General features: G+C 44.8%; 1 protein-coding gene across 2 annotated transcripts in view; it reads left to right on the top strand.

Annotated features, from left to right (window-relative positions):
• The window catches only part of CSMD1 (CUB and Sushi multiple domains 1), a 5,442,057-nt gene that overhangs the window by 3,238,478 nt on the left and 2,176,506 nt on the right, over window positions 1-27,073 (top strand). The gene's annotated exons all lie outside the window — the stretch shown is intronic.

Genomic DNA, 27,073 nt, shown 5'->3' with positions numbered 1-27,073 from the left:
AGGGCCCCCGTCACAGCAGTTTCCTACAGGCTGTAAAGCTCGGGCTGTTTGCATTATCATGCAATGCCCCAGGCAGTCTCCTGACCTGCAATTGCCTCTTGCTCTTCTTATCCAGCAAGCCCTTTTTTGTCACTGATGCGCTCATCACCTTAGCAAGAAGGTGTTTACTTAAAATAGAGCACCCTTTTTAAAGGTGTGCAAGGACTTCTGACATACAAAAAGGGTTGATTATATGGAAAGGCAAATGCTCTTAAAATCTTGCACAACAACCTGCTGAACGTTTGTGACAAAAGTGATCGGATTCAAGTCGTGCTCTAAAAAGAAGATATTGTGTTCAGAATTGGAATATTTTGAATTGTGGGCCCTCTAGGATGTGGAAAATGAAGAAATACCAATATTCTTTTGCATTAACATGTGCCTCTGAGGATGCAAATATTGTAATGCTGCTATAATATGAGCTTGTGTATTTTGTAAGTAAACTATAAAAGCTCTCTGATGTTTCTCATGGCCACTTGTGAGAAGGCAATGCAATGCCTGTATTGTTTCGTTTGAATTTTAGGATCTGTAGTTGTTCTCTCCCCTTTGAATTGAGGACAACATAAAGACTCAGAATTCCAGGTAAAATAGGAACTTTGCTCTATAAGACATTATTGTAGGCCTTGAAATCCAACATTTTAATATTTTTGCCAAGTGGCGCTTGGAAGGTATGTGTTCAAGTGGCTAAACTGTGCATGGTTTAAAATCCCAGCTTCACTGTTTAACCAAAGTGTGTGATCCTGAGCAAATCATGTCCTCTTTTCTAGTATAGAGGACTATTCTGAGCGGGCCAACATTAATGTCCTCCCCTATAGCTGTCAATCACCAAAGTTGCTTGACCGTCTCCAGTACTGCCCAACTAGAGAATTAGTGAAACTGTGTGCTATGCCAGGTTATGTTAATGCATTGGCTACTGTTAAGCACACTATCATTTCCACTGTTTCTTGGAGTTTCTAGATCTGCAACAATTGGCTTAAGGGACCAACGTATGAGCAGCGCACGATTGCTTTGTTGCAGTGTTGATGTGTGCTTGATCTGACAAGATAGGGCTTTCTGTGGTATGTACCTTTTATGTATTTTGTGAGCTGTCTGGAGCAGTGGTTAATGTACACTCTACATTAGTAATGGACATTGTATGTTTGTGCCATTTTTCGGAGTGGTGTTTAAAGAGTGTTGAGAGTTTTCATGATTTATCTGTAATGGATTAGTGTGCTAATTAGGCAACATTTAATGTAAACCTATGTCTTCAGGTGTTGCGCAATCCATTGTGTAACCTGTGTTGTTTCAGTGGGGATTGCTGTGTAGAGAATGATGTACATTTAGGGGGTATATAGAAGGATTTTCAGGTGGTTACTCTTACCATTTTTGGAGACAGCCCTTTGCCCTTTGCAAACACAGTTGGTTGCATTTGTTTGCATATATCAATGCAGAAAAGTGAATAATACAACAGGTAAAGCAATTGCCAACCGTATTGTGACAGAGCTTAAAGGCCTGGATCTTGTACGGGGATACAATGGGGAAAGCAGTATGAGTGGTAATTTTCGTGTGACTCAAAATGAAATTAGACAGCTCTATCCAGTGGCTATCTGTGCCCCTGTGCAGCTCATGGTCTGAAACTGACCATCAGCAAATGAAGTAAGATTGCAGCAATAGGAGACTGTTGGGCGAATATTAGTCAAATAACAATCTTCCCAAATAACTCTTCCACCAGGATAAGGTGTTGGGAAGACAAGATAGAAACATGTTATTCTGTTGGTCTTATAAAAAATAAACAGACTAAAAGCTTTATGTGAGACTAGATAGGTTGAGTGCCATGATGCAGTGTTGATTTTTCAAAAAATGCCTTCCCTTTGATGATAGTTGTCTAAATAAAATGTCAACATGGCTATCCTATTCCAATGCTAGAAATCTACATAAGGCCAATTATAGCGAGTTTGTAGTGGCCCAGATAGTGCTCAGCAAAGGGCTAGGTGTTACAAATCCCATGTCAGAAGTGCTGCAGAGGGTTAAGTGGTAGGTCAGAATAATGAGACGGACAAGCAGGCATGATTTTCAAAAGGTTTATTTCCTCTTCTGATTCAAAAAGAACGAATCATTACCTAACTCAGTGATACTAAGCTCTACTCTATACAAATGATGGACCAACGGGTGCTTGTCAGTGTGTAACGATTGTCAACCATAAATAAAGTCATCTGTCCAGAAATCTTGTTCTAACCTACCTTCTTCTCTCCGTACAACTGAAAATAAAAGAAATAAACAGCCAAGACATACTTGCCCAAGGGAACTGTAGGCTGCTAGCTTCTGACCCCCATCATTGTCTCACTTTACCATACGTGCTTGTCTATGTTCAGAGTCTAAAACATATAGTTTGTGTAAGACTGGAGTGCCATGCCAGGCTTTCAGCTGGGACTCTCTGATTCTTTTTGGAACTTGTGTGTCTCACAGTTCTACTTCTTTCAGGGAGCCTTTGGTATTTCCTTATTCTTGCAGTCTGTGGTCCTTTCAATCTCTTCCTGTCCCCCTCTCATCCTCAATCCTTCTACTTTCAGTTTCCCTCCCAAGCCTGATGCTTTTCTTAGCTTTTCTCCTTTTGATTTCTATCCCCGCTGTGAGGCTTTTACTTTTTGCTCCCCACACTGCGGTGTTCTCAGTCTCTCCCATATCTGGGTTTCATTTCCTCCATAAGGCCCACTCTGGGGTGTTCTCAGTATTTCCCCACTCTGGGGCTTTTCTCTTATTTACACCCCAATCTGGGGTGTTCTCAGTCTCTCTGCCAACAGAGATGTTCCCCTTTTTACTCCCCTCCTCTTTCTCCACTCAGTTCCCCCCCCACTTTCTCCCCACTCTGAGGTTCCCCCAGTTTCTCTCCACTCTGGGGATTTTCTCCTTCTTTCTCCCCACGCTTAGGCTCCTTCCTCTTGCCTCGCCACCCATCCTCCCATTGATTGAAAGCCATTGCATACCTATATCGGGTGAGCAGTGCTCCATGGGAAGGCTATGTAGGATGACTGCCTCTTGTCTCACTGCAGAGCTGCTTGCGCAACTCCTCAATTGGACTCCACTGTGGTGGGCAATTTCTCATGGTTCCCACTGGCTTGGTGCAGGAGCTTGTGGACAGATCCTACGGTGGGCTCTGCTTCTGCCCAATGAGGTACTCCATTCCTGCTCGAGTTGACACATTCCAAAGCTACAGTTTCTTGCCTGCCAAGTCGCATTGCACTTTCCTAATGCAGACTACCGGGTGTGACTGTGTAACTATTGTTCTGTCTCTCTGAGTGTCTCCTCCTCAATGTATGCTCCAGCATAATTAAAGTTGGTGGGCTGCGTGGATAATGCTTCCAGATTGGCACCTTACCTGACGTGACTTCAGGAGGATGTTTTACCATCCTTTAGCGGTTTTCCTTAAAAAGGATGAAATGAAGTTTGATTCAGAAGATAAGCCAGCCATTGTTAAAGAGTTCTTAGTTCCTGAATACACTATAATGGTGTTAGTCGCTGGGGAAAGGGATGATGCCTTAAGTCTCTCTCTGAACTTTCCATGTCCCCTACGGGGGTGTCACCGCCAGAGGAATTAAACTGTCCCCTAGGGGGCAATAAGCTTAGCAATAAGCTTAGCAGGCTCGATTCCTAGTCTCATAGAGGTGGCTGCCGATTGTGGAGAGGTGACAAACTCCCTGGATTTCTCACAGTTAACATTGATTTGTGCAGCATGTTACCCTGATTGGCACAACTAAAAATATGTTGGAGCAATGGCACCTAGAATCAATATCTGTGTTTAGGAGTTTGTGGAATGAAGCCAGTGGGCTTGCTGATGCACAGGATCTGTCATACAAACAGAGGCTCACTTCAAAGCAGCAAAACCGGCAAATATACACACAGAAAGTGCAAAGGATTCCTACAGATTCATTGTGTTAGTTCCATTGTTAGAGCCTCTTCTTATTGATGTTCAAGATAGGTGTTCCACTCACCAGCAAACTGTAAACACTTTCTGCACAAATACCGAAATATTTCATAATTATGGAATCCTTCACTGAGATATTGGGCCTCATTCCGAGTACGGCGCTAACCAATGGCGCTATTAACGCCTTGGTTGACGCCGTACCCGGACCGGCAGCGCCTTGGTGGATGGCGGAATTACCGCCCCATTCCAAGGTTGGCGGGGCGGTAATTCCCCATTCACCAAGGCTCTTCCCCATTCCCAAATGAGCCCCCATAGGGCTCAATGGGAATGGGGAAGATGCAAATAACGGTGACCGTTCATTACGGTCACCGTTATTGGCTTGCAGGCCCCTTTGCGCCCTCGACTTTAACACCTGCTCAAAGCAGGCGTTAAGGGCGAGGGCGCAAAGGGAACTCGGAGTATGGCGGTAAGGGATTACCGCCACCGGTCTCGATACCGCTGGCCGCTAGCCCTTACCGCCATACTCGGAATGAGGCCAAATGTCATGCATAAAACTGTATTACCCACTTCTTTTGCAAAAAACAACAGATGCAAATCAAGGAAGGGGTGTATGAGATGTGGGTACACATGGAGAAGGAAAGTAAGCAGATGCTAGATTGCCAGCCAATGCCATAGATGCGTTTCAACAGTGGTGGCCCCTCACCACTATGGGCAGGGGTGCACTGCCCCCTCGCCTGAGTGGTAGGCCACCACCTTGCCTGAGTGGCAGGCAGCTCAATCTCCAGTGAGCTTTATTTGCATGTGAGGCTGTGCTACTTGCCTCTCAGCATGGGTGCATCCATTGCTACTAATCGTTTCTTAGAGCGCAATGTTGGGAGCCAGCAGGGCGTCAGAAGACTGATGTACAGTTAATATGCATTAAGGGTGAAGCAATAGTGTTATTAGGTGGCCAGACTGGGCTACGATGAATGTGTGCCATTCTTGCCACGTAATAGCACTTCTGTTCGCTGTACCCTTGAAGCACAATTACTGTGCATCATCCCATTAAGCAAACATGACACATGTGATCTCTTGCCTACATTCAATGTATGTCAGTCTAGACAGGTAATAAACGTTATCATATTCGCCATACCCTGAAGCACCGTTTCTGTACATCAAGGGTTAAGAAAACATGTTGAGTGTTATTAGCTCGCTAGACTGTCCTACCCTGAATGTAGGGCAGTCTAGCCAGGTAATAACACATATTATGCTTGCATTACCCTTAATGTCAAGAAAAGAATATACCATGCCACATTTGAAAAAGTATATGCAGACTGGCACTACTAGTATAAGTCTGCATAGTCTTAATGTGGCTTTGCATTTTTACTTTGCATCCGGGTAAAAGTAAACATGGGTGTTATTACATGGTTAGACTGACCTACATTAGTAGTGCCAATCTGCATTTACTTTCTTTATGTAACCTGCCACTTTTGCATGGCATCAAGGGTAAAGCAAACTTAAGTGTTATTATGTGGCTAGCTTGACCTATGGTGTCAGTGTATATTTACTATGTCACTGTAGCATGCATGTGTTACTTTCTACTTGGCATCAAGGGTAGAACAAGCATGATGAATGGTATTTTGTAGCTAGACTGGCTTACATTGGTGGCTACAGTGTGATTACTTGGTACGCTTGCCTATATTGGTTTAGCTAGTTTGGAAAAACGTTCTTTGTGGCATTGAATTTGGAGTGGCTGGGAGGCCTTTTATAGTAATACTGCCATATATTGGTGAAGCAACTGGCATATATGTGCGCATCACATGTACAGGCACAGCCATCATGAGAATGGTTTATATACTGGCATATGTTGTGGGCAAAAGAATTATAAAAATGTGTTGAGAAATGGTCCTGTACACTGTTGGTATCTTGCATCGATTACATTTTTTCATGTTCCATCCTGCTTTCCACGCTTCATGATCTTGGCTTTCGTGGCAAGGTTCTGGACTAGGTTTCTTCTTTCGCTTTCTCCTGGATCATCCAATCTTCCCCTACTCTCCCGCTCACCTATGGTGATCCCCAGGGTTCTGTTCTTGGTCCTCTCTTGTTTTCTTTATACACCAGCCCCTTGCTGCTATTATCTATGTGTTTGGATTCTCCCATCATCTCTATGCTGATGATGCTGAGATCTTTCTTTCCTTTTCTTCTGAAATCCATTCTAATGTTGCTGCTTGTCTACATGCCAACCATTCTTGGATGGCTTTTCAATTTCTTCACCATGCTCCCCCAAAAACAGAGTGATTCTCTTTCCTGCTACCACTGCTGCCCCCTTCTACTGTCATCTTTCCCCCCTTCTTCTATTACGACTTATCACGTGGCCCGTAACCTGGGCATGATCTTTGATTCCTCTCTCTCGCCTTTGCTTTCCAAACATCTTCTATTTCTCAATCATGTCAGCATCAGCTGTATAATGTATGGAAGGTTTGCCCATTTGTTACTTCTCCTGTTCATAAACTACTTCTCTCTTGACTGTTTTTTTGCCATTTATTCTATTGCTCTTCTATCCTCATTGGTTTCCCTGCCTGCATACTTGACACCATCGCTCAACATAAATCTCTTCTTCTTTTCTCTATATCCCTTCATGAATTACTTTGCCCTGCCCTGCTCGCTCTATTCTGACTTTCCTTTGCATCCTGTCAGTTGTTTCATTTTCTTTGTGTTGTTTTTAAATGTCTGAACCACCTTGCTCTTCCTTATGTTGCCTCCCTTTTGTTTGTTTCTTATCCACCGCTCGTCCTCTTCAGTCTCAAACTCAATTCCTTCCACCTTACCCCTGCCCCTTCAAGTGTGCCCTCTCGCTTCTGTTCTGTGTTCTTTCTCTCTGCTTGCTCCAGAATTCTGGACTACTTTGCCCCTTTCAATACGCTCTATCTCTTCTATATCTCTGTTCAAAACTCACCTCAAAGACTACCTTCTATCTCCCTGTTCTGACCTTTCACGCTGATTGTGCATTTTCAATTGTTGTGCCGCTTTTTGTTCTGTTAGTGCTTTGGTTTAAGACACTTTATAAATCAAATACATTACAAATACAAATACAAAATACAGATGTGCTATTATACAAACTTAATTGCAAACTGTGGCTTTTTACCCAATATTTCACAGAAAGTTCTAAAAAAGTGCACAATTTAAATCCATTATTTTAAACATTTTCTCGGGGGATAACCCCCATGAACCTCCTTCTTTGTTTCGGGCTCCCTTGCTGTTCTCCATCACTCATGCATTTAGACACATGCATGCATGGCCCTGTAGTTCAGAAATTCACCAGCCACCACTGCTTTTGCAGCGTGTCCTCTGCAATATTTCCCACCAATCTAGCAGTAACTCCAGATATGTGCTGTCATTCCCGTTTCAACAGCTAGTGAGGTAAGATTTTTTTCAACTTTGAGGTTCCTGAAGACCTCCCTCATCCCAGCAATGAATGAAAACAGGTTAACCGGGCGTGTTTTACTTTTCACCCAAAGAGAATTAAAAACGGACAAAGTTATTGATGATCTGATACACCTTCATACTTTGTGGCCATGCAAAATGAAGATAACATTGGAAAACTAGGCCATGGATTTCTTGTGGTTAACCATGCACAGTCATGTGGTTTAAAATGTAATGATTGAAATGAAGCACTACTTACATGAACATTACAGCTGCCTTATGTCTTAAAAGCTTGCATCAAAAATTGATCTGCCTAATACATGTAGTATCTTGTTATATAAGCAATAGGCCCCGAGCAGGGGCGCATTACCACTTCAGGTAATGTCCCGGGGCCCATAATTACAGGCCCAAGCGAAGCGAGGGGCTTAAGGTAGGCCCTGGGTAATTAACTGGGCATTAACTGATATGGTAATGCCCGCCCAGCGAGGGGGCTATTGCTATTAGTACCCAGCCCATAAGATCAGGGTACTAATTTTTTTTTTTTCTTCGAGGCTACGGAACAGAATTTTTTTTTTTTTAAAATATGGCCACCAGGAAAGGGAAAAACGAAGTCTGTTTTCCCTTTGCATGCTGGCCATTGAATTTTTTATTTTAAAGTAAACAGAAAAAATGGCCACCTTGGAAACGAGAGAAGGGACTACACGTAGTCCCTTCTCTCTTTCCATGGCACCCATTAAAAAAGTAAACAAAAAAATGTCTGCCATGGAAAGGAGAGAAGGGACTACATGTAGTCCCTTCTTCATTTCCATGATGGCTTATCGCAGATCGGGAGCGGCTGCACTGGGGTGGGAAGTGTTCTTAGCGCATCCACTCCTGAAATGGACTTCAACGAAGGTAAATGAGGATGGGGGGAAGGGTGGGAATTCTGTGGTTGGGGGCAGGAAGGTGAGGGGAGGGGAAGTGGGTACTTACCTCATTCCCCGGCAGGCGACCTCCAGCCGTGAGGCTTCTCTGAGAGGAGGGGGGAATTCCGCTGGTAATCCCCCCATTACAGGACTCCTCATTGGTTGAGATGCTGAGCTCCCCCCCCCTCCTCCCCGGGTACTAATTGTGCTTATTAAATTGATGCTTGCTTTGGAATACATCATATTCATCTTCATTGTTAATTAGTGCTGACATAAGGCACCACTTTGTATAGACATGTCTCATTGGAGAGAGGTGAGAAAGGATGTTTCTGAGGGTTTCCGAGCCCCGCCTCCTACCCTGCCACCAGACCAACCCTCTTTCGCACATGATCCTTTTTCAAATCCTGGAACCGCCACCATATAGTATGTGATTTTTTGTTGAAAAGGAACACCTGCAAAGCACACATTGATTATGAGCAGAAAAGTCCCTTCTTTCCTCAGTTTCTATTCTGTGCTTATTTTCTTTTTCCAATATTTGCAAAGGTGCTCACGAAAGAGAAATACAAATGTAAATGCAAATGAACAGTTATCAAGTTCATGTTTTGTTGAACTCTGGTTAAAAGAAAGAAAATAATGGCAAACAGACACATTTCTACTTCCAGAGTTATTCACATCAGCCGTTTATATTCTGTACAATGCGTACGCTGGTGAGTTGCAAATTAATGGGAGAAGAATTGCGCTTTGGCTCCAAGGGCAAGAGGTCAAATGATTTCCCATCAATTAGGCGTCTGTGCCGCGCATCACTCAGTACAGAGACCTCGTTTCAAGCCTGTAATCGAATTAGGCCTCCTTGAAGCAACATATTTTCCTAAATAATACAAGGCATGGGGGCGTTTGACTATTTTGCACCGCCCCCAGTGAATGCGCTCATTATTATGTGAAATGCGAGCTCATAAGAGAATTGGACGTGTTCAGCTCTATTTTTGAAAATAAGCCGCGAATCCCCGTGTGATGGCGTAGATAGATTTCCTGTTTCTCTGTGGAGTCCAAAGAGTGCTTAATGGCATGCTGATGAGGCACAGCCCTGAATGTATCATGAAGGGAAGGGCTGTCTCCTGTGCCAGCCACACAGTACGAACTAGTATCCCGCCTGGCTCGGGGACCACTTACCGCGTGAATATGCATCGACTGCTAATGACTGCGCTTCAACACCGCGAAGAATGCTCATTAGCCATGAATATTTCACGGCGTTGGCCCGTCCCATCCTTAAGTGTTCACCTTCACTGCAAAGGAGTGCACTTTGACTGCGTATTAACACTTTAAGGGCTGTCTAGTACAGAGGCCGTCTTGTTTTTTTAGGTAAACAATCAATGCCAAATATAGGTGTAGTCTTGTTTTATGTGGCATTCTGTTTGTCTGTGTCAGCAATAAGTTCAGTTCACAGACAAAAGCGGGTTCGTAACTTTAACGGGCACAGTGCAGCAGCCGCGCCATTTTGTTTTCACATTCCATCAAGCCAAGTGAATGCAACATAACATGGAGGACTGAAGTGAACGAAGCAAGAGCATGTGAATGGTTAATCAGAACGGGAAGGCCCGGGACGTGTTCGTTCTATTATAAAGTCGAGATGGAATATAATAATAATTTTAATAATAATAATAATACCGTCAGTGTCCTGCGGCTATATAGGCCTTATTCCTCCCCCATTAAGTGCTTTACTAGTAAGAATAACTGGTGTCCGGCTTAATAGAGTTCTGTATACCAATCCCCGGAGAATAAAAGGCTGTTGCTTTATTATTGAGACCACATCTATACTTTGCACCGCTTTATTCCCAATATGACTATTTTTCTTTATTGCAAATTGTAAGCTTGGCCAACGTGAGAGGTGAGCAATTAACACCCTGAGCTATTTTCCTAGGTAATAGGGTGGCCCTAACACAGCCATCCCATATTTTCTTTAAGGGTCAGTAGTGCTTGCTCGTTTTCCAATGTTTCAGTGCTTGGGTGCTCTACGGAAAGTCGGATATTAGGCCCGGAAGTTTGGCGCCAGGGTCGGCCACGAGGCCAAGAGGTCCTGAATGGCAGGCACCTGCTGGCAGCTGTCAACTTGTAAATCAAGTAAGTCTGTTTATTTTCACGAAGGGCTGTGCTGTACCTGCACAATGTTTTTTTTTTTTTTTTTTGCCCCAGCGTGGCCCCGCTGCCCATCAATTCAACCCCCCCATACCCCCCCTACCCCCAGTCTCTCTCTAGAGTAACATACCTGCCCCAGCTACCTATGTATGGCAGGTCTGACTGGGACCTTGCAAATATAATGTGTCGCTCTCTTTGATTTGAAGAGCATTTAAAGTGGAAGCTATTTCCTATGTGATGGTTCATTTAAATAGCCATTGTTTTGGACAACTTGTTTTGTTTGAAAGAAGTGGACATTGGGGCATTTCTATTCCAAAGCCCCACACAGAGCACCACTTAGCCACCAAAATCAATGGGCCTCATTATGAGTGTGGCGGAAAGGCAACAACGGCGCCGGTAGCACTACCTAGTTGTTACCTCTCCACCACACTACGAGTTCTGCTCGCCAGTGCCGGACTGCATGCCTGGTCTGACCAGGTGTGCAAACCAGCAACCGCGAGCAGAACTCATGATTGCACCGGCACCGTTATAAATGGTGCCGGTGCAACCATGCCCCCGACCCCCATTCGGGGCAGAATGGGGATCGGGAGGCCGGCCAAAATGGCACCCGCGAATGGGCAATTACCGGGTCAGCCAAACTCGGCATGATCCGTTTACTGCCCATTCGCGGGTGCTGGAAAAAAAACAACTCTGGCGGGCACGGCTACTGCCAGAGTTATAATGAGGGCCAATCTCTTCTTAAAATGTCAAGTATAATACACCGTTTTTTTTAAAAAAGAGTTCCCCCGAATATCCATGTGCTCTTATTTGGCACACCAAAAATCATGTTTGTGCTGTTGTCCCATTTTCCTCATCATTTGTCAAACAAACCAAGCTACCTTTTCATTTTGTGGCCTTTTCTGGCAATATTTCTTGAAAATACGTTTACAAAACTCACAGACAATTGTTTTGCCTTCTGCTAAATTGAATTCTGCTATTAGTAGTCTTTCATTCCAGATAGGGGAAAGTAACTCCACAATCATACTCTTTTTGCCTAATATATTTCTGTAAATATTTATATATTGACCTGAGTACTTTATTATAATCTATGTAACTTTGCTATCATCTTAATATAATAAAGTATTGCTGATTCATGGGAATGAGGAGGGAAATAGAGGGGGGCATGTCAATCATGACCATTAGCTTGGGATGTGGGAAGAGTGATTACTGGCCTGGAGACTGGAGAGGTTGTTTTCCCAGGACTTAGCCTTGTGCAGATTTTAACAGCACTAGTTGAGTCAGGGCTCACATGGATGGACAGTGTCCGCCCACTTTTTTTTCCGCAGGGTGGATGTATGCTATCCCCTATGGATTATGTTTAGGTCGGCACTACAAAAAGGATTTGTTTGCTCGTGTGTTCAGCCACCTGCCTTTAGTCCCAGGTTGTCAGATTGCCAGGGCAGGCCCCCACAAGACCACATAAAACTGTCAACAAAGCATGTCTTGTATTTCGGATTGTGACTTGCAGGGTATATTTCAAGAAAGATTGTTGGGTATAAAAAGTGTGCACACTTTATAGGAACATCTTCTCTATTAGGTTATTTCTCAGGTGGTGACGATTCATTTTTTGAAAGGTCAACGCTAACTTGTCTTGTAAACTTTTTTATATTATGAAGGGCCAACTGTATTACATTTGCAGATTTCACTTTAAAATGTGTTCACTTTCCGTATGTAGATGAATGTATGCCCCATGTTTATTTATTTATGTTTGCATTTATTAAAGCGCACAAAACCCTCGGGTATCTAGGCGTTAGTTACATTGAGGAAATGCATTAGGATGAATGATGAGTCTTAGGGGTCTTTATTTTTAGGTCTTGTACTCTGCTGATTGTGTTAACACACAAAGTCCTTTGAAACTGCCTACTCTCGCTGCCTCACAGCCGTTTCACTAAATAGGGTGTGCTTTGATAGCACTATACTTTGCCTTGAAGCCCCAGGCCTTATCCCTCCCACGACATCCTTGAAATCTACAGTCACAGCAGGAGGCATTCTGGGGGTTTGTAGCTTAAAATAATACAATCATTGCTGAGAGATTCATTCAAAATAATGTTGATCTTTAGTTCTGAATGAAAAGAATATTGCTACTCTGGACAATATGGCCAAATGTACAGAACACACAAATAGAAACAATAGATAAACTGCCAATAACACAAGCGTTTACTTCAGTTAGCAGAACACAGTCACACGTGTTTGCATTGCATTTGAAAGTCAGATGGTGTTTTCAAGCCAAAGTTGCAAAAGTTTCTGTGGCAAACAATAATACTTCTACCAACTATGGCTAGGTAGATGTGTTTATGCAAGTCTCTGAGTTCCAGACTGGCCACGAATCTGTTTTTTCCAGTTCACCAAAGTGTGTGCTCCTGAACAAGTAATGTTCCCCGCTTTCCTTAGCTGCCAAAATTAGAAGTGAAAAGAACTGTTAACAGTGTCTGTTGCTCCAAAAAATCCTTACTCCTGCTTTTGCGAGATATAAAATAGCTGCTGTGACAATTCACAAGCTGAACATACGTCTGTTTCTCTTAGCTTATTCCTAGCAACCAATTACCTTCTTTTTATAAAACTTTACATGAACACATAGAGTATTAAAGAATAAGTATGTGATATGATTGAATATGAAAATAAGGGATCCTCCGAATGTCTGTTGCCGCCCAAAGACCCACAAATCTTTAGTTCGGCCGTAGTTGAATTGGCCAAATGGGATGTGGCCGGAAAGTCCTCTTTTCATTTGTGCTGTGCACGTTAGAGGTCTTGTGATGATCTGTATGAAGATTTTCAAAACTAAACAACTAGAAGGGTAAGCAGGCATGGGTAGATGTTGTTCGATTAAAATCAAAGAATGAGGTCAGCTTGTTTCTCACTGAAAGAGAAGCCAGAAATGGTAGAATGGGTGAAGGCATCTGAGTGCATGATGTCCTGTAGGATGTTTCAAGTAAGTTCTAGATCAGATGTCCACAACTGTCTTAAGAAGTGAGAAGAATCTTAATATGTAGTTGATTTATTGCTTTTTCCCAGGTGTGTTTCCACCAGCATAGACAATTATCATGCAGTCACTGAGGAGAGCACAGCGATTGCACTTCTTAGCATTCCTCCCAATGAGCGAGTACAGTGGTTTACGAAAGGCACATTTCTACAACAAATAATTGTACTCATTGGATAGAGCCGACGCTTCGGCCAGGCCATGAGAGATGTAGTGGCACTCAACGCTGACCTGCTCTACCTCCTAGAAAAAAGGATGATGGCTCTGGAAGAACAGAAGCAACATGGCTACATGATGTTGTGCAAACTGGAGCTTGAGGACCAGAAGGACGCCAACAAGCCTTCTATTGGGGGAAGGAGGTGTCTACAAGGGTGGCTCCCAAGGAAAGCCTTGGCACCACCGCCCCAGGGACTTAGTCCAATGCTATGAGGAGGAGAAGGACATTTCTACTAGAGTTAGCTTTCTGCCTCCAGGAGGTTGAAGAAGAGTTGTGAGGTGCAACCCTTATCAGCCCTTCTGTCTACTGACAGTTGGAACCGATGTGATTGTTCAGTTAACTCCTAAGGAGGTGCCTATCTATTCTAAAATGGGGCCACCATCCTCTGGAAGTTTTACAAAACACCAGAAAAATACCTCAGGAGCTTCGGAGAGAGATCACCAAAAAGGGGAATCAAACATTTGAGACATTTGCACATCAATTCTTGGAATATCTTAAAAGATGGGTTACAGGTAACTAAGTTGACACATTTGAGGGCATGTTTAATTTGATGGCATCTGGGAGACTCTTTAAAAAAAGGTGAGATTTAGTTACACCAGCATTTATGGGACAAGAATATCACAAACCCTAGAGACCTTGCCAAGGCTGCTGACAGATATGTGAGTACTCGAGTCCAGAAAAAAGCACAAACTAATTCACCTACGTCAGATGATATTGGGAATGATAACAAATCCTAGGAGGAAAAGAACAGAGGGTCTGACCCTTCTTCAAAGAAATCCCCCCAAAGGACTCAGTAACGTTCAACCCCCATGTGAACGGTACTGAGTCCTTTGAGGATGCTCAAGTTCCAGGTGACAAAGGGTGAAGGAAGGGCAGAACATGTCAGGACCAAAACAACTGGTAAGAGGGTTTGATGGTCTGACTTACTGTGCCTTGGCAATGGTAGAGCGTAGTGGAGGAGTAACACATGCCTGCACTGTGTTGCAGTCAAAAACTCCATTCCAGTTGGGTTTTTGTTAGGAAATGACTTCCCTGACCCATACATAGTTGAGGCAGTACTTAGAGCGTAAGCTCGAACAGTGGCACAGGAGGAAGGGCTTGAGGGCCGAGGTCCTAAGGGTCCCTCAGCTGGAGAGCACGAGACACCAGTCTCACCAGTAGCTACCAGTCCAGGCCTGAAGTCCTCTGGGGCTCATAGTCTTCTGAGAAAGGACTCAGTGGCCACTGAGGTGATGATGGAGTTAGCACCAGATTGAGTGTTCTCATGGTTGCCTACCTTATAAGCGTAGAGTAGGTACCTGAGATGGCGGATGGGGAGGTTTCATACCCAAAGGGCCTGCCAGAGCTGGAGGAGATGTCTTCAGCTAGCAACCCAGATTAGGGTGATTTTTTTCAGGAAAAGAGGGACAGTCCTACTCTGTTGAGTCTTTTGAGGCAGACAGAGAAGCAGGAGCAGGGTGAGGTGCTGAACCACCCTTAAAAAGAAAACAGGCGCAGAGTGAAGGACCTGGTAAATTTCATAACCAGGAATCAGTGCAAGGTGGAAGCTGTGGCCAGTACACAGACAAGGATCCCAAGAATTCTTGGGACAGGCACATCCGGAAGTTGGTTGTTCACCCAGGCCCCATAATTTTCCCACCAGACTTGGCTCCTGACCAACCTATTGGCCACTTAGAGGCTGCCTGAAACTTCTGACAGCTTGTTAGATCATTTCTGCAATCCTTATGTGGATTTAGAGATGGAAACGGCAGACTCACTCCAGTCCTGCCTAGGCACTGACAGGGCAAGAAAAACACACAAAACACTATCAATCCACTGCATGTGGTTGGGTGGTCTTGTGAGAGGAAAAGTAATATCTCTCAGGTGGAATCCCCTCAAGATATCATGAATGACAGTGGACCCTATGTCATATCTGTAGCTGTGCAGACACCAAAGAAACTTCAGCAGGCCTCTGCCTACCAACCACTTTCCAGCATTGGGAAGCTGGTTTAAGCAGGGTCCGAGATCTAGAACTCCCACACTATGGCCAGGGAAATAAAAGCCAAGAACTTGTAAAACTGGAATTGGAATGGAAATAGTGCAGCTGAGCCTGGAAGTAGCTGATCAGTCCATTACCTGCCTTCACATGAGGCTGAAGGGGCTGGCAAGAATCAAGCCATGGTTGTGGAGTATCCAGAGCTTGGGCACTGGGAAATCTCTCTACAAAGATAACACATGGATTTGCTGCCTATGTGTGGATCTCAACTGGCTAGAGCAAAGGGCATTCAGTTGTTTTCATGCCTTAAGGGTGAGCCTGACTCTTAGAAAGGTGGGTCTCATCTTTTTAGTCTGGGGCCATTTGACGGATGGCCATTTGGCAAGGTTTTTGATTTTTATTAAATAATAACATGTTGCATGCAATTCCATCTCTGAAAGGGGTAATATGCCAATCAGATTCTCATTTCACAAGCTCCTTGCCTAAAGCATAGTGTGCATCTGTGTCCTGCTGCTTCAGTGTCCTGATTTTCAGGCACCTGCTCAACCAGTGGCACAGAACAGGTTCAGAGGACACATCTGCCCATTTGACAGCTGCTGTGACTGCAAAGTCTCTGCAACAGAGAAGATACATTTAAGATATGCCCCCATGTACCACAACTACAATGATCATACTGGTGGCAGGGTAAACTCCAAATAAAGTTATGCCTGAGTTTAGGCATGCTGCAGGGTATTACATATGATCATGGTCACCACATCCCAAATTGATACTGCACATGTGTCAGCTCATGTGAGTCAGCTCTGCTGTAGAAAGTGATGTGTGGCTGAGTGTTCCATTGTGCAAACGCCGCTTGCTGTGGAGTTCGGGTGAAGTGTGGGTGTTTCCTCACTGTTTATTGCACAGAGAGGGAGGAGCAGCTTATAAATACTTGCCACCCCGCAGAGCGGGGCGGAGTGTGGCTGAGTGTTCCAGTGGTCCAGCTTTCCATCGCTCAGAGGAGGCGCAGCCAGCAGTGTTCAAATGGAGGGCCCGCCTTTCTCAGTCTTTTCCCCTCTGGATCCGGCTACAAGTAAAATCGAAGGTGAGCAGACAGGGGGTTAGTGTGCTAAACGCTAACTTAACAAAAACTAAGTCTGAATCCTCAGCCTCTTAAGAGAGCAAATCCAAGCCATTATCGCCAGCTCTGCAGGACAATGCATGTGCTTGGTCCATTTCCCCGAAAAAGGGAATTGCATGTAATGGCCTCACTCTGGCTCTCAAAAGGAAGACTGTTTCTTCTACCACCAAAGGGGGACCTACAATTAAAGAGCCCTTGTCTGGCCCGCCTGGGCCTTCGGAACACCAAAAAGACTCTGTCTGCCTGAAAGGGGAAGAAGCGATAACTAAAACCTTGGAAATTATGGATTTTTAAATCCTCAAGGTAAAGGGGTGGGTGGCTCGGGGAACCCTCCTGTGGTTAAGAAAATAAGGTTGGAGACAGGCCCAGAGCAGAATAAACCGTGCAGAAATCTGGAAGCACTGAAAACCAGTGGGCCCGGGTGGGGATCCCCCTCTCGGGTGCATCTCCCCCTTCTAATAAACATTTAGAAATGTTGGTTCTGAGCAGTTCCAAAAAGGAATGAAGCTGCGGTTCCAGGGCCAAGCTTACCTCTCCAATGGAGGAACATCTCATCCACGAGACCTTGGTTGCTACTTATAATCCTGATTGTCACAAAAATCTATCCCAAAGTCTAGACTTAGTCCATAGAGTTGAAGAGGTAGTGGCTCCCCGGGAGAAAATTCATCATCAAGACGCTCTTGCCAGACCCAATCCTCTGACAAAGGAACTTTCAACAGCTCAGCTCAGTTTGTCATCTTGGGTTCCTATTGAAATGTCCTCCAATTCCTCATTGCAAGACTTTGGGCTTCATTACGACATGGGCGGTAAGGGATTACCGGCACTGGTAAGGGCACCGGTGCCGGTAATCCCTTACCGTCCTACTACGAGTTCCCTTTGCGGGTCCTCCCTTAATGGCTGGTTTTTCCAGGCGTTAAGGACGGGACCCGCAAAGGGACTCTGGAGCTAATAACGGTACCGCAATTTGCGGTACCATTATTAGCGCCTTCCCCATTCCCATTGAGCCCTATGGGGGCTCAAATGGGAGTTGGGAATGGCTCTGGTGAATGGGGAATTACCGGTCCCGCCAACCTTGGAATGGACCGGTAATTGCTCCATTCACCAGGGCGGAGGCGGAACAAGTTTGGAGGCAGCCATGGCGCTAATAGTGCCATGGCTGCCTCCAACCTCGTAATGAGGCCCTTTGTCTTCAAATCCAAGAACTTTGACAGGCCCCACGCCCATTCTTGAAATTGTACGACTCTTTGAACAGAAATCTTAAGGACCATTCAACCTTATTGGCCCTCATCAAATCCAAATTGATTTACATGGAAAATGTTATCACGTTGTTGCAGTCAAGAGTCAACTAAGAAGCAGAGTGTTCTAAAAGAATTCACAAAACCTCAACCACACTTAATTAAGAAAGAGAGGATAAGAAACGTTTGATGGATTCCTTCTTGGAATAACTTCAAGAAAGGCCTCAAACCATGTTCAGAAGGCACGAAGGGCTTCGATGGGTCCCTTGGAATTAGGATCCACAATGCCACCGACCATCAAGAAGTCCCTCCTACTGGAACACCAGAGTTTAGGAGGAGACGAAGATGGGAGGAATACTGGCCAGGAGACCACTAAGGTGACAGTTATCAGCTTGGTGGCCTGCTCTGAAGAATCTTTGACCCCTCAGGCTCTTGTCGTGGTTCAGCAGACAAAAGAAACCTCAAACCCTAGAGAGAGCAAAAGCACTGGGAGAAAGCACGTGGCCTCAGCCAAAGTAGCCATAAACGAAACGTTGGCTAAACAAATAGCTGGGGACAACATTTCTTTCCCTATCTTCCAGAAGAGGAAAAAGCTCAAACGATTGAAAGCTACTCTCAAAATTGAATCATTGGTCGGAAAACCGAGATTCATGACAGCTATTAAGTCTAGGAGGAGATCAAATGGATCTAAGGAATCTTGCCACCCCTCCTCCGAACGAATCCACAAATTGTGAAGGGAGCCTCTTGAAGACGCAGGTGCTGCCCAAATCGGTCAAAACAGCAGCTCCCTCTCCACTATTGATTGAAGACCTTCCACGTCCCAAAGATGAGGTGGACCCTAATTTGTTGCTCTGGATGGTTCATGAGGATGATAAGACCGAGGAAGATCCGGGTCACCCTCGCAGAGCATGGTCTCCTCACACAAAGGGGGTTCTTCACTGTTCTGTGTGGGATTAAACAGAGATAGGCAGGAAGCACAGTTCTAGACTCTGGCAGAAAAAAGGAGCTCAATTCATCATAAAAGACTTTTCTACCTTTCCCCTAAAGAAGTTGGAAAGGTAGAGGTAATGAAACGGGCTCATACCAAGCGCCAGGAAAACTACTGGAAGACCCTCACATCAACTTTTTAAAGTTCGAAAAAATGTGCAACAAGAGCGCCAAGCCCTCTAAACCCCCGTGACAATAAGAGGCTCCCTCTCAAGTTAAGACTAGCAAGGCTTCTCCAGCTCAAGGATGGGTTGATTCTAAATTGTTTGAATGTAATGAAGCTATTTCACCATGTCCCGGCCTTTCATTTCCTCCGTTCAGTGGATATAAAAATGGTTAATTTAACCAGAGAGAGACAGACGGATAAGGTGATCTTGCACTTAAATTCGAGAGCTATAAAAGCGTCCCTTCAAAAAGGGCGCACATCTATTGTTACCATGGGGTTTCGATTTGACTGAGCTCCTGACCTGGGAAAGATCTACAGAGGGTCAGTACCTTTCTCAAATCCAGTCCAGAATAAAACCAGTGCCACCAAAATGTCTAACTCACAAATGGGCCTACCCTTGAAGTTGGTGTAGGTAAAGAATTGAAAAGCTCCTCGTCCAAATGGGAAGGGACCCTCAAAATAACATTTGAGAGTCGCGTTCATGGAGAGCGGAGGATTGTTCCTTTATGATGCAACAAGAAACTAGAAGGGTGAAAAGAGCAACAAGGGAGAGGGAATACTCACGAATAAGACTAACAGCGAGCCAACGGATGGATCTTTGGTTTTTGGAAAACGAGAGGATTCTTCCATCTGGCCAAGTACAAGGAAATTGATATTCTTTGCCTGCAAGAGACATGGTTGTCGATCTCACCAGTCTATGACAGCTATAGTCCTTACATCAACCCAGCCCTCATTGGGAAGAAAGGCAGGCCCTCAGCAGGTCTGCTAACACTGATTAAAAAATCTGATTAAAACATACGTTAGAACAGGAATGACTTCCCTGGGCAGCCCCGTGGAGTTACTTATTATAAATATTTACTGGATCCCCAAGGGATTGAATAAACAAAGTTTCTGCAGGCTTTCATTGATCTCATTGACAAACGCCACAGTAAATACAATATTGATTTAATCTGCGTGGGTGGTGACCTTAATGCACCCTGCTTGGCTAGAGGGGGTGGGAGGATCGATGAGTTGGTGGGCCAAAAGGGTCCCAGAAACATGAGGGCTCTGGCATGGTTAGAGTTAATGGAAGCCTGCAACTTGCACATGATAAAGGGACGTGATGAAGCGGGCAGCCATACGGCAGCCACTTGGACTAATGGGGTGCATTCCTCTATTTGGGACTATGGGCCTCATTACGAGCATGGTGATAGCCTTGCCTGTATGGCAGGCACGGCTACAGCTATGCTCACCTCCGGCACTGCCTCCTACGATTGGGCAATAACTGGCCCATTACGAGATGAGTGGGCCGGTAATTGCCCATTCACAGGAGGCATTAATGCCGGGCTCCCGATGCCCATTCTGCCCCATAAGGCAGAATGGGGGTGGGGAGCATGGTTGCACCGGCACCATTGCTAACGATGCTGGTGCAATCATGAGGTCTGCTCCTGGGTGCCGTCCAGTCCGCCCAGTAAGACCTGGTGGGCTGTCAGGGACCCGCAAGCAGAACTCATAATGTGGTAGCCCGGTATGAATGGTGCAGGTGCCTTACCGGCACCGTTCATACCGTGGCCATCACAGTTATAATGAGGCCTTATGAGTTTGTTTGTCCTAATTTAAACAAACGGAATCCTACCTAAAAAATGCAGTGATCACTCCTTTTCGAGATTATCCATACGAAAGAGCGAGGCTCCCCTGAAAAACGATTGCTGGCAATTCCCAATGGAAGTTGCTGACGGATATAACCCGCTGGTGCTTAAGAGAGCAGATGTCACAGTTCTAAAAACAAACATTGCAAAGTTAGGGAGCGGAAAGGAGGGAGGGAACTATACTCTGCTGCTAGTTGAATTTAGAGCCTTAAATAACTCCTTGAAGGTCTGGCTAGGCGCCATGTGCATAGCTATGATGATGTAATGGCTAGAGGTAAAAGCAAGTTAAGAAGAGACATAGAGTCCTGAAACGAAGGAAGGGGAAGCTACAAGTAGCTTGATTGTTAAGAGAATGCAAAGATTCAGAAACTGGGCAGCAGGATATAGAGCCACATTGCAGCAGGTAGACTCAGAAGATATGCTTGCCAAGATAATGGGAAGAGACACGTGAGTCAAATGGGAATTGCTCAATCAACAGGTCAAGGGAAAAATCATGCCACTGTCAAACATGTTACCAGAGAAGAAATGGCTGGCCCATTACGAGAACATTTTCACTAAAAAGAAGGGTTCTCCCTTGGCCCATCCCAGAGAAAAGGGGGGGTTGGTCCTTAACCTTTGATAAGGATGACTTGCTGATGCTTATTAACAAAGCAAGTAGACCCAGGGCCCCGGACTCGGACGGTATCACAATATATGATTGTAGAGGAGGTCCCAGACATGGCCTACACCCTAACCCCACAGTTTGAGGTACCAGGAACATACTCGCCAAAGTATGTGACGTATGAGGGACAATTAAACCAACAGAGAGCTGCACTGAGCCTATGCCCATTAACCATCATAAGAGCAATACCTGTTGAAGTGCCTATAACCAGCCAACCATGGGCGGCTCGGTACCCGCTGAGGCAACCGTACCAGCAGCTGGCCTGAAGTGAAGACTACTTACAGGCCGTCCCCGAAGAGACCAAAAGAGCCCTAATGGAGGGTAAATGGTGACGACATAAGAGCCTGGACAGTCGTATAGATGCACATGAAACGACAAGCGAAAAGGATAACATAAACATGAACAATCGAGAGATGACACACAAGGGCGAAATGGAAAGAATAATGATGTAATGGATTCATAAGAAGAAACGATGTTGATACATAAAGAGACGTAAGGATATGTAGCTGTGAAGCAAAATGGAAGTATTCAACCAGCTAACGCTTGTAAATAGGCTTGGAATGCACGACGCCAAGAAAACAGAACTGCTTGCAATGCTTAGTAGAAGAATAGAGCGGCATGCACCAATTATATATCTACCTCAATGAAGCACAGTATACAAGTGTGAATCAATTTTGTAAAGCAGAATTAAGCCCATGCTGCAAGGGGCTAACAAGGCCAAGATTCATATTCCAGCCAAAGCCAGAGGAACGAGCGGAATCGAAACTCAGTAAGAAGCAGCCCATGCCTGGGAATTTGAGGTCAACCTAAAGAAGGGAGAAGAGCAGCAACCTCGGAGAATCGAAACTTCAGAGCATACCAGACAGCCAGTGAACGTCGAGATAAAGAGGCCTCAGGCAGGTGGTGAGGCTACTGAAGAATCAAATGCACGAATAACAGGAAAATTAAGCAGATTTACGGTGAACAGACACGTGACCAGCCAGGCGTGAAGAGGTACCAACGTCTGATGTCACCCAGAACCAAGGATGCCATAACTTTTCCAGATAAGAGGCTACAGTTTCGAGGCCATCCTCATCCAACTAATTGACACATAGTCCTAAAAGTACTGATTGATGGAAAGGAGGCAGGGTGAATCTTGGGGCACAAGGCACCTGGGTGTCCATTCTGCATGCTGCTAATTAAAGTGGAGATTTATTTCTAGGGGTGTAACCCGACCAATCACAGTGGACCAAATAATCTAGGGTCCTATAGCTCGTAGAACCAATAAGACGTCGTAGTTGTAGTGACGTCTATCACGAGTGATGTAGAGGGATGGGTGTAGACGCCCACGGTGTCCAGTTAAAGGATCGCATTTTTTTTCATTATATATTTTATTTTGGTTTTCGTATAGTTAAAAGTTAAAAAAAAAGTGGTTTTTACCACAAAAACAGGGTTTGGGGGGGACCCCCCCAAAAGAAAAAAATAATGTAAAAAAAATAAATAAATAAAGTTTCGATCCTTTTATTTTCGATCCTTTTGAATCGATCCTTTTATCATTCTATCCTTTTTTTCGATCCTTTGACCTACAACCGACGCCCACCCGATAAGAGTTATCCAATCCTCACGCTCTGTTACAATATACAGATATAGCACCTATATTTAAGTTACCTTTTCCAATCAATAGAATTGCATGACAAACTTTGAGTTTTACACGTCAAATGATGACCAATTTTGCCTATAGGAATTGCTGTTTGAATGGAGAAAGGGGGAGTTGAAGCGAGACAGGCCATTGCGACACTGTTGATTACCATTTGTTTCCCCGTCTTTTGTACTTGTCATTAAACCGACTTCCCTTTGCCAAACTATTGAGTTGTGCTTATTGAATTGTGTCAGAGTAAGAGAATCCTGCAACCCATCCCCCTCAAGGTGCAGCTATCTTGTCTTACAGGTACACGAGGGTGAGCTCTGACCTATGGGCCCGTCAGAGGATGCTCCGGCCTCCTGTACACTTGGTAGCGGTGGGATGGTTTTGACCATCAACTATTGATTAATTATTACTAAAACATCTATTGTCCATTGACACAAAGTAACTGTAGGTCTTCGGTAATATCACAGTCCTTCGCCATTCGGCCGAGTAGACTGAGAAGCTTCCCTTGGACAATGATAGTGTAAGTCCATAAAAAAAAAAAAACTGCAGTAGATCTGAAGGAACCTGCCTTTCAAAGCATAACCCTTCTCATTCCTACGGGCAGCCGATCGGGCGAAAAGGCTGAAGGAGGCGTAAAAGACGGGGGGGTGATCCTGAGGATCCAGAGAGGGAAGATTTGAGCGGTGAGTGAAACAATAAATTCAACATTTTGACAAACGTCTTGTAGGCATTAGAACAAGTAAGGGAAAAGGTAATGGAGGGAGGCGGAAAATAAAAATAGTCAGAAGTAGAGAAGACTGTATATAAAAAGGGGATAATGACTCAAACATAATAGAGAAAATTAGTGGTTACCAGGGGGACATCCGAGAGAAAAGTAAGTGGTTACCGGGGGGACACCCGAGAGAAAAAAAGTAGTTACCGGCAGGAGACCCGAGAGAAAATAAGTGGTTACCGGGAGGGGCACCCTAGAGAAAAAACAGAGGGTACCAGGAAGGACACCTGAGATAAAAAAGTAAGAGGATTTGCCTTGTTCCTGCGCTTTAATATAGCGATCAGAAGAAACGTGAACTCAGAGCCCACATAATAGGGGACGATTAGGCTACTGTGACGATTAAAGACATCACAAAAGGGGTTTGTTTAAACTCCATGTCGGGGTATTGATTAGAAGGCAGGGATATGTGTGACCAGCTGGTGTCCCTCTAGTCTGTCAAGTGTCTGTCGTGCGTGTCCTGTTATATTTCAAATGTAAAGAACTGTATCATTGATTGGTTGAAATAAAGTTTGGGTTTTACGAGATTCTGTAACTAAGAGGGAATCTCCAATGGATTGATGTTCTTGTGTAAACTGATGATATAGAATTCTGGCAGAAAAAGATTGGATTGTAGCATGCTTATGTGGTGCTCGCTCATATTGTTGGAAGTATTAAATGTGCATGAAAATATTGTTGGTAACGAAATTTAAGAATGGAGGAGATTACCCCACTTGCCCACTTGTGTAAACAGCTGCCCAAACATGCACCCAAGCTTAAAAAATATAGCACTGAAATGGGTCAAGGGTACTGCCCACAAGATGTTTACGCCGTGGCCACAGAATGGGCCCCTATCCAAAGCCATCTTACAACACATGACGACTTATCTGCATGCCACATATACAGGTAAAAAACTAGAGAAACGTCTCACGGTTCTAGAACTGTGGAAAATGTTCGAACAGACGAAGGAGGAAGAACCACCTACAGACTGGATATTAAACATATGCACGGAGGGGGGTGAGACGGCTACCGTGCCACCAGCCCCGCCTGAGCCAGAAATCGAGGGAAGTAAGTCAGAGGGACTTTACCTGTTAAGGGAGCTCAAGGCTGCCACGGGATATAGCAATCCCGCGTATGAGTCACCTACTTACAGTAGTGACGAAATCAAGGGGAAGGATCTGGAAAATAATCTTACCTCTGCAGTCCCGAGGGACAAGGAGAGACGCGATGATGAAAGAAAGGACCAGGCACAGATTGGTGCACCTCTCGATAAAGAGAGAGAAGGAAAAAAGTGGAAAGGAAGTGAAGATAGAGCTGATGAGATAGCAGTCGCACAAGAGAAGACGAATGGATGGGAGGACAGATATTATTGAAACTAGATGGAAAAGGAAGTGATGATGTGAGACCGAGAGAGAAGTCTGATGAGACACAAAGAAGGGAGAAAGAAAAGGAGAAGGAAATAAGGGAAGAAAGGATAAAAAGGAAAGATAGGCTGAGGCGAGAACAGCTGTATCGCAAAGAGCAAGAAAAACAGCTCGTTCGCAAACAGAAGGCAGCCTATGACCCGTACAGACAGAATCAGCTAAGTTTGGAAGAAGAGCAAAGAGTATGTGAAAAAAGGATAAAGAGGTGAAAGGATGAGGAAGTTAGAAGGGTAAATGAACGTAGGAATGAAAGAAAAAGGGAAGAAGAAAGGACTAAAGAAAACACGAGGAGACGCAAGGTAGTCGATGAGGATATAGAACGTAAGCGTAGACAGAGGGCACGGGATCTCGAATATTTGGAGTGGGAAGTTAAAAAACCCAATCCTGTTGTAGAATGGGAAGACATTGAAGAATTCTTTCCTGCGGATGACTCAGGACCAGGCACAAGTGTGGCGAATATTGATGATGACTTTGACACCAGAAGCATTGGGGAAACGATTGACAAAAAATACGATGAAATGGGGCTGCAACAAATATCCCAAGGAGGAAGGGAACACGATCATTTGGAAAGCACTCAACTGTATGACACTGAGGATGTAAACCCAAGTAGTGGGAGCAGGGGACTGTCCCTGTACCAGCTAGAAATTAGTAAGAATGACGAAGATGCAAGGAGGTGCATGAACTGGGATCAATCAGTGTCCGACTCCAGTGGGGAGACGGAGGACGAGGTGCGAGAAGCGCCTCCCAAGGGACAAAGTGGCACGATGGTCAGACGCCAGTGAGTCTGCATCGAGGGCATCAGAGTCTGCCACGCAGCCTGGCCGACATGAAGGAACACCTCACGGTCAGAGGGGGGTGTCAGCACCTGCCTATGTAGACAGATTGAGGACATTGCCAGGTAGACGGCGATGCAGGAATGCTACTCCTGAGCTATGGGGAAAGAGAAGGAGGACTGCGCATTCCAATTCCCGCTACTAGAAAAGGGGGGAGTAAGACCACAATATATTCCATGGCCACACATGGACAGAGAGAACCTGAAAAAAAAATCCAGTTTTGACATCGGGAGCCGGGAAGTGGATACACGAGTTGGAAAAAATGACATGGGGTGTCACATTAGCCATAGGGGACATTAAGGGCCTCCTGATCGCCATACTTGGTGAGAGAGCAGACGATGTATGGAAACAAGCTGGGTACCCTGGTGTAACCATAATTAACACTACCCATGACGGAGCGCCATTTAATAATTGTAGAGCAGCGGTGTGGAAAGCCCTACGAGTGCTGTACCCAGACACTTCAGATATTGGAGCTATAATGACTCGAAAAATGAAAGAGTCGGAGGATCCGTTGATTTATATCCAGAATTTTCAAGACGCATGGGTGCTGGAAACACATGAATCTTGGACGAAATCTATCCCAGTATTCTACCATATATTGTGCCAAGGGTTGCCTGAACTGGTGCAAAAACAGCTCAAGAAATTGGTAGGTGTAGAAGCTAATCCATGGGCCGAAATACAAGTGACAATTGCACATTACTGTAGATTGTTGCAAGAAAAGAATCGAAAAAAGGAGGCAACTCATAAGGGTGAGGAAGCGAAGCTGGTGCAAAAGGAACTCTCAAAGTATGCTCTTGAAGGAGCTATGCTGACCAACCCAGCTGAATCGAACATGCAACAGGTGACTAACCCATCTCAGAATAACCAGGGTAATGCAGGATTTTACCCGGGGGAAGGGGATTCAGATGAAGAGGTTGGCAGAGTAATCAGGGAGGGTTTCAAAGTAATCAGGGAGGTTTCCAGAATAGTCAAGAAGGCTTTCAAAACGTGCAGATGGACAGTCCAGATATGCCAAATGGACAGATGGCCCGACCACCGCCAGTGTGTTGGCTGTGTGGAATG

This window comes from Ambystoma mexicanum, chromosome 4p (genome assembly GCF_040938575.1).
Source record: "Ambystoma mexicanum isolate Mex_15411 chromosome 4p, UKY_AmexF1_1, whole genome shotgun sequence".
NCBI classification, from domain to species: Eukaryota; Metazoa; Chordata; class Amphibia; order Caudata; family Ambystomatidae; genus Ambystoma; species Ambystoma mexicanum.
This window is presented reverse-complemented; position numbering and strand designations above follow the sequence as displayed.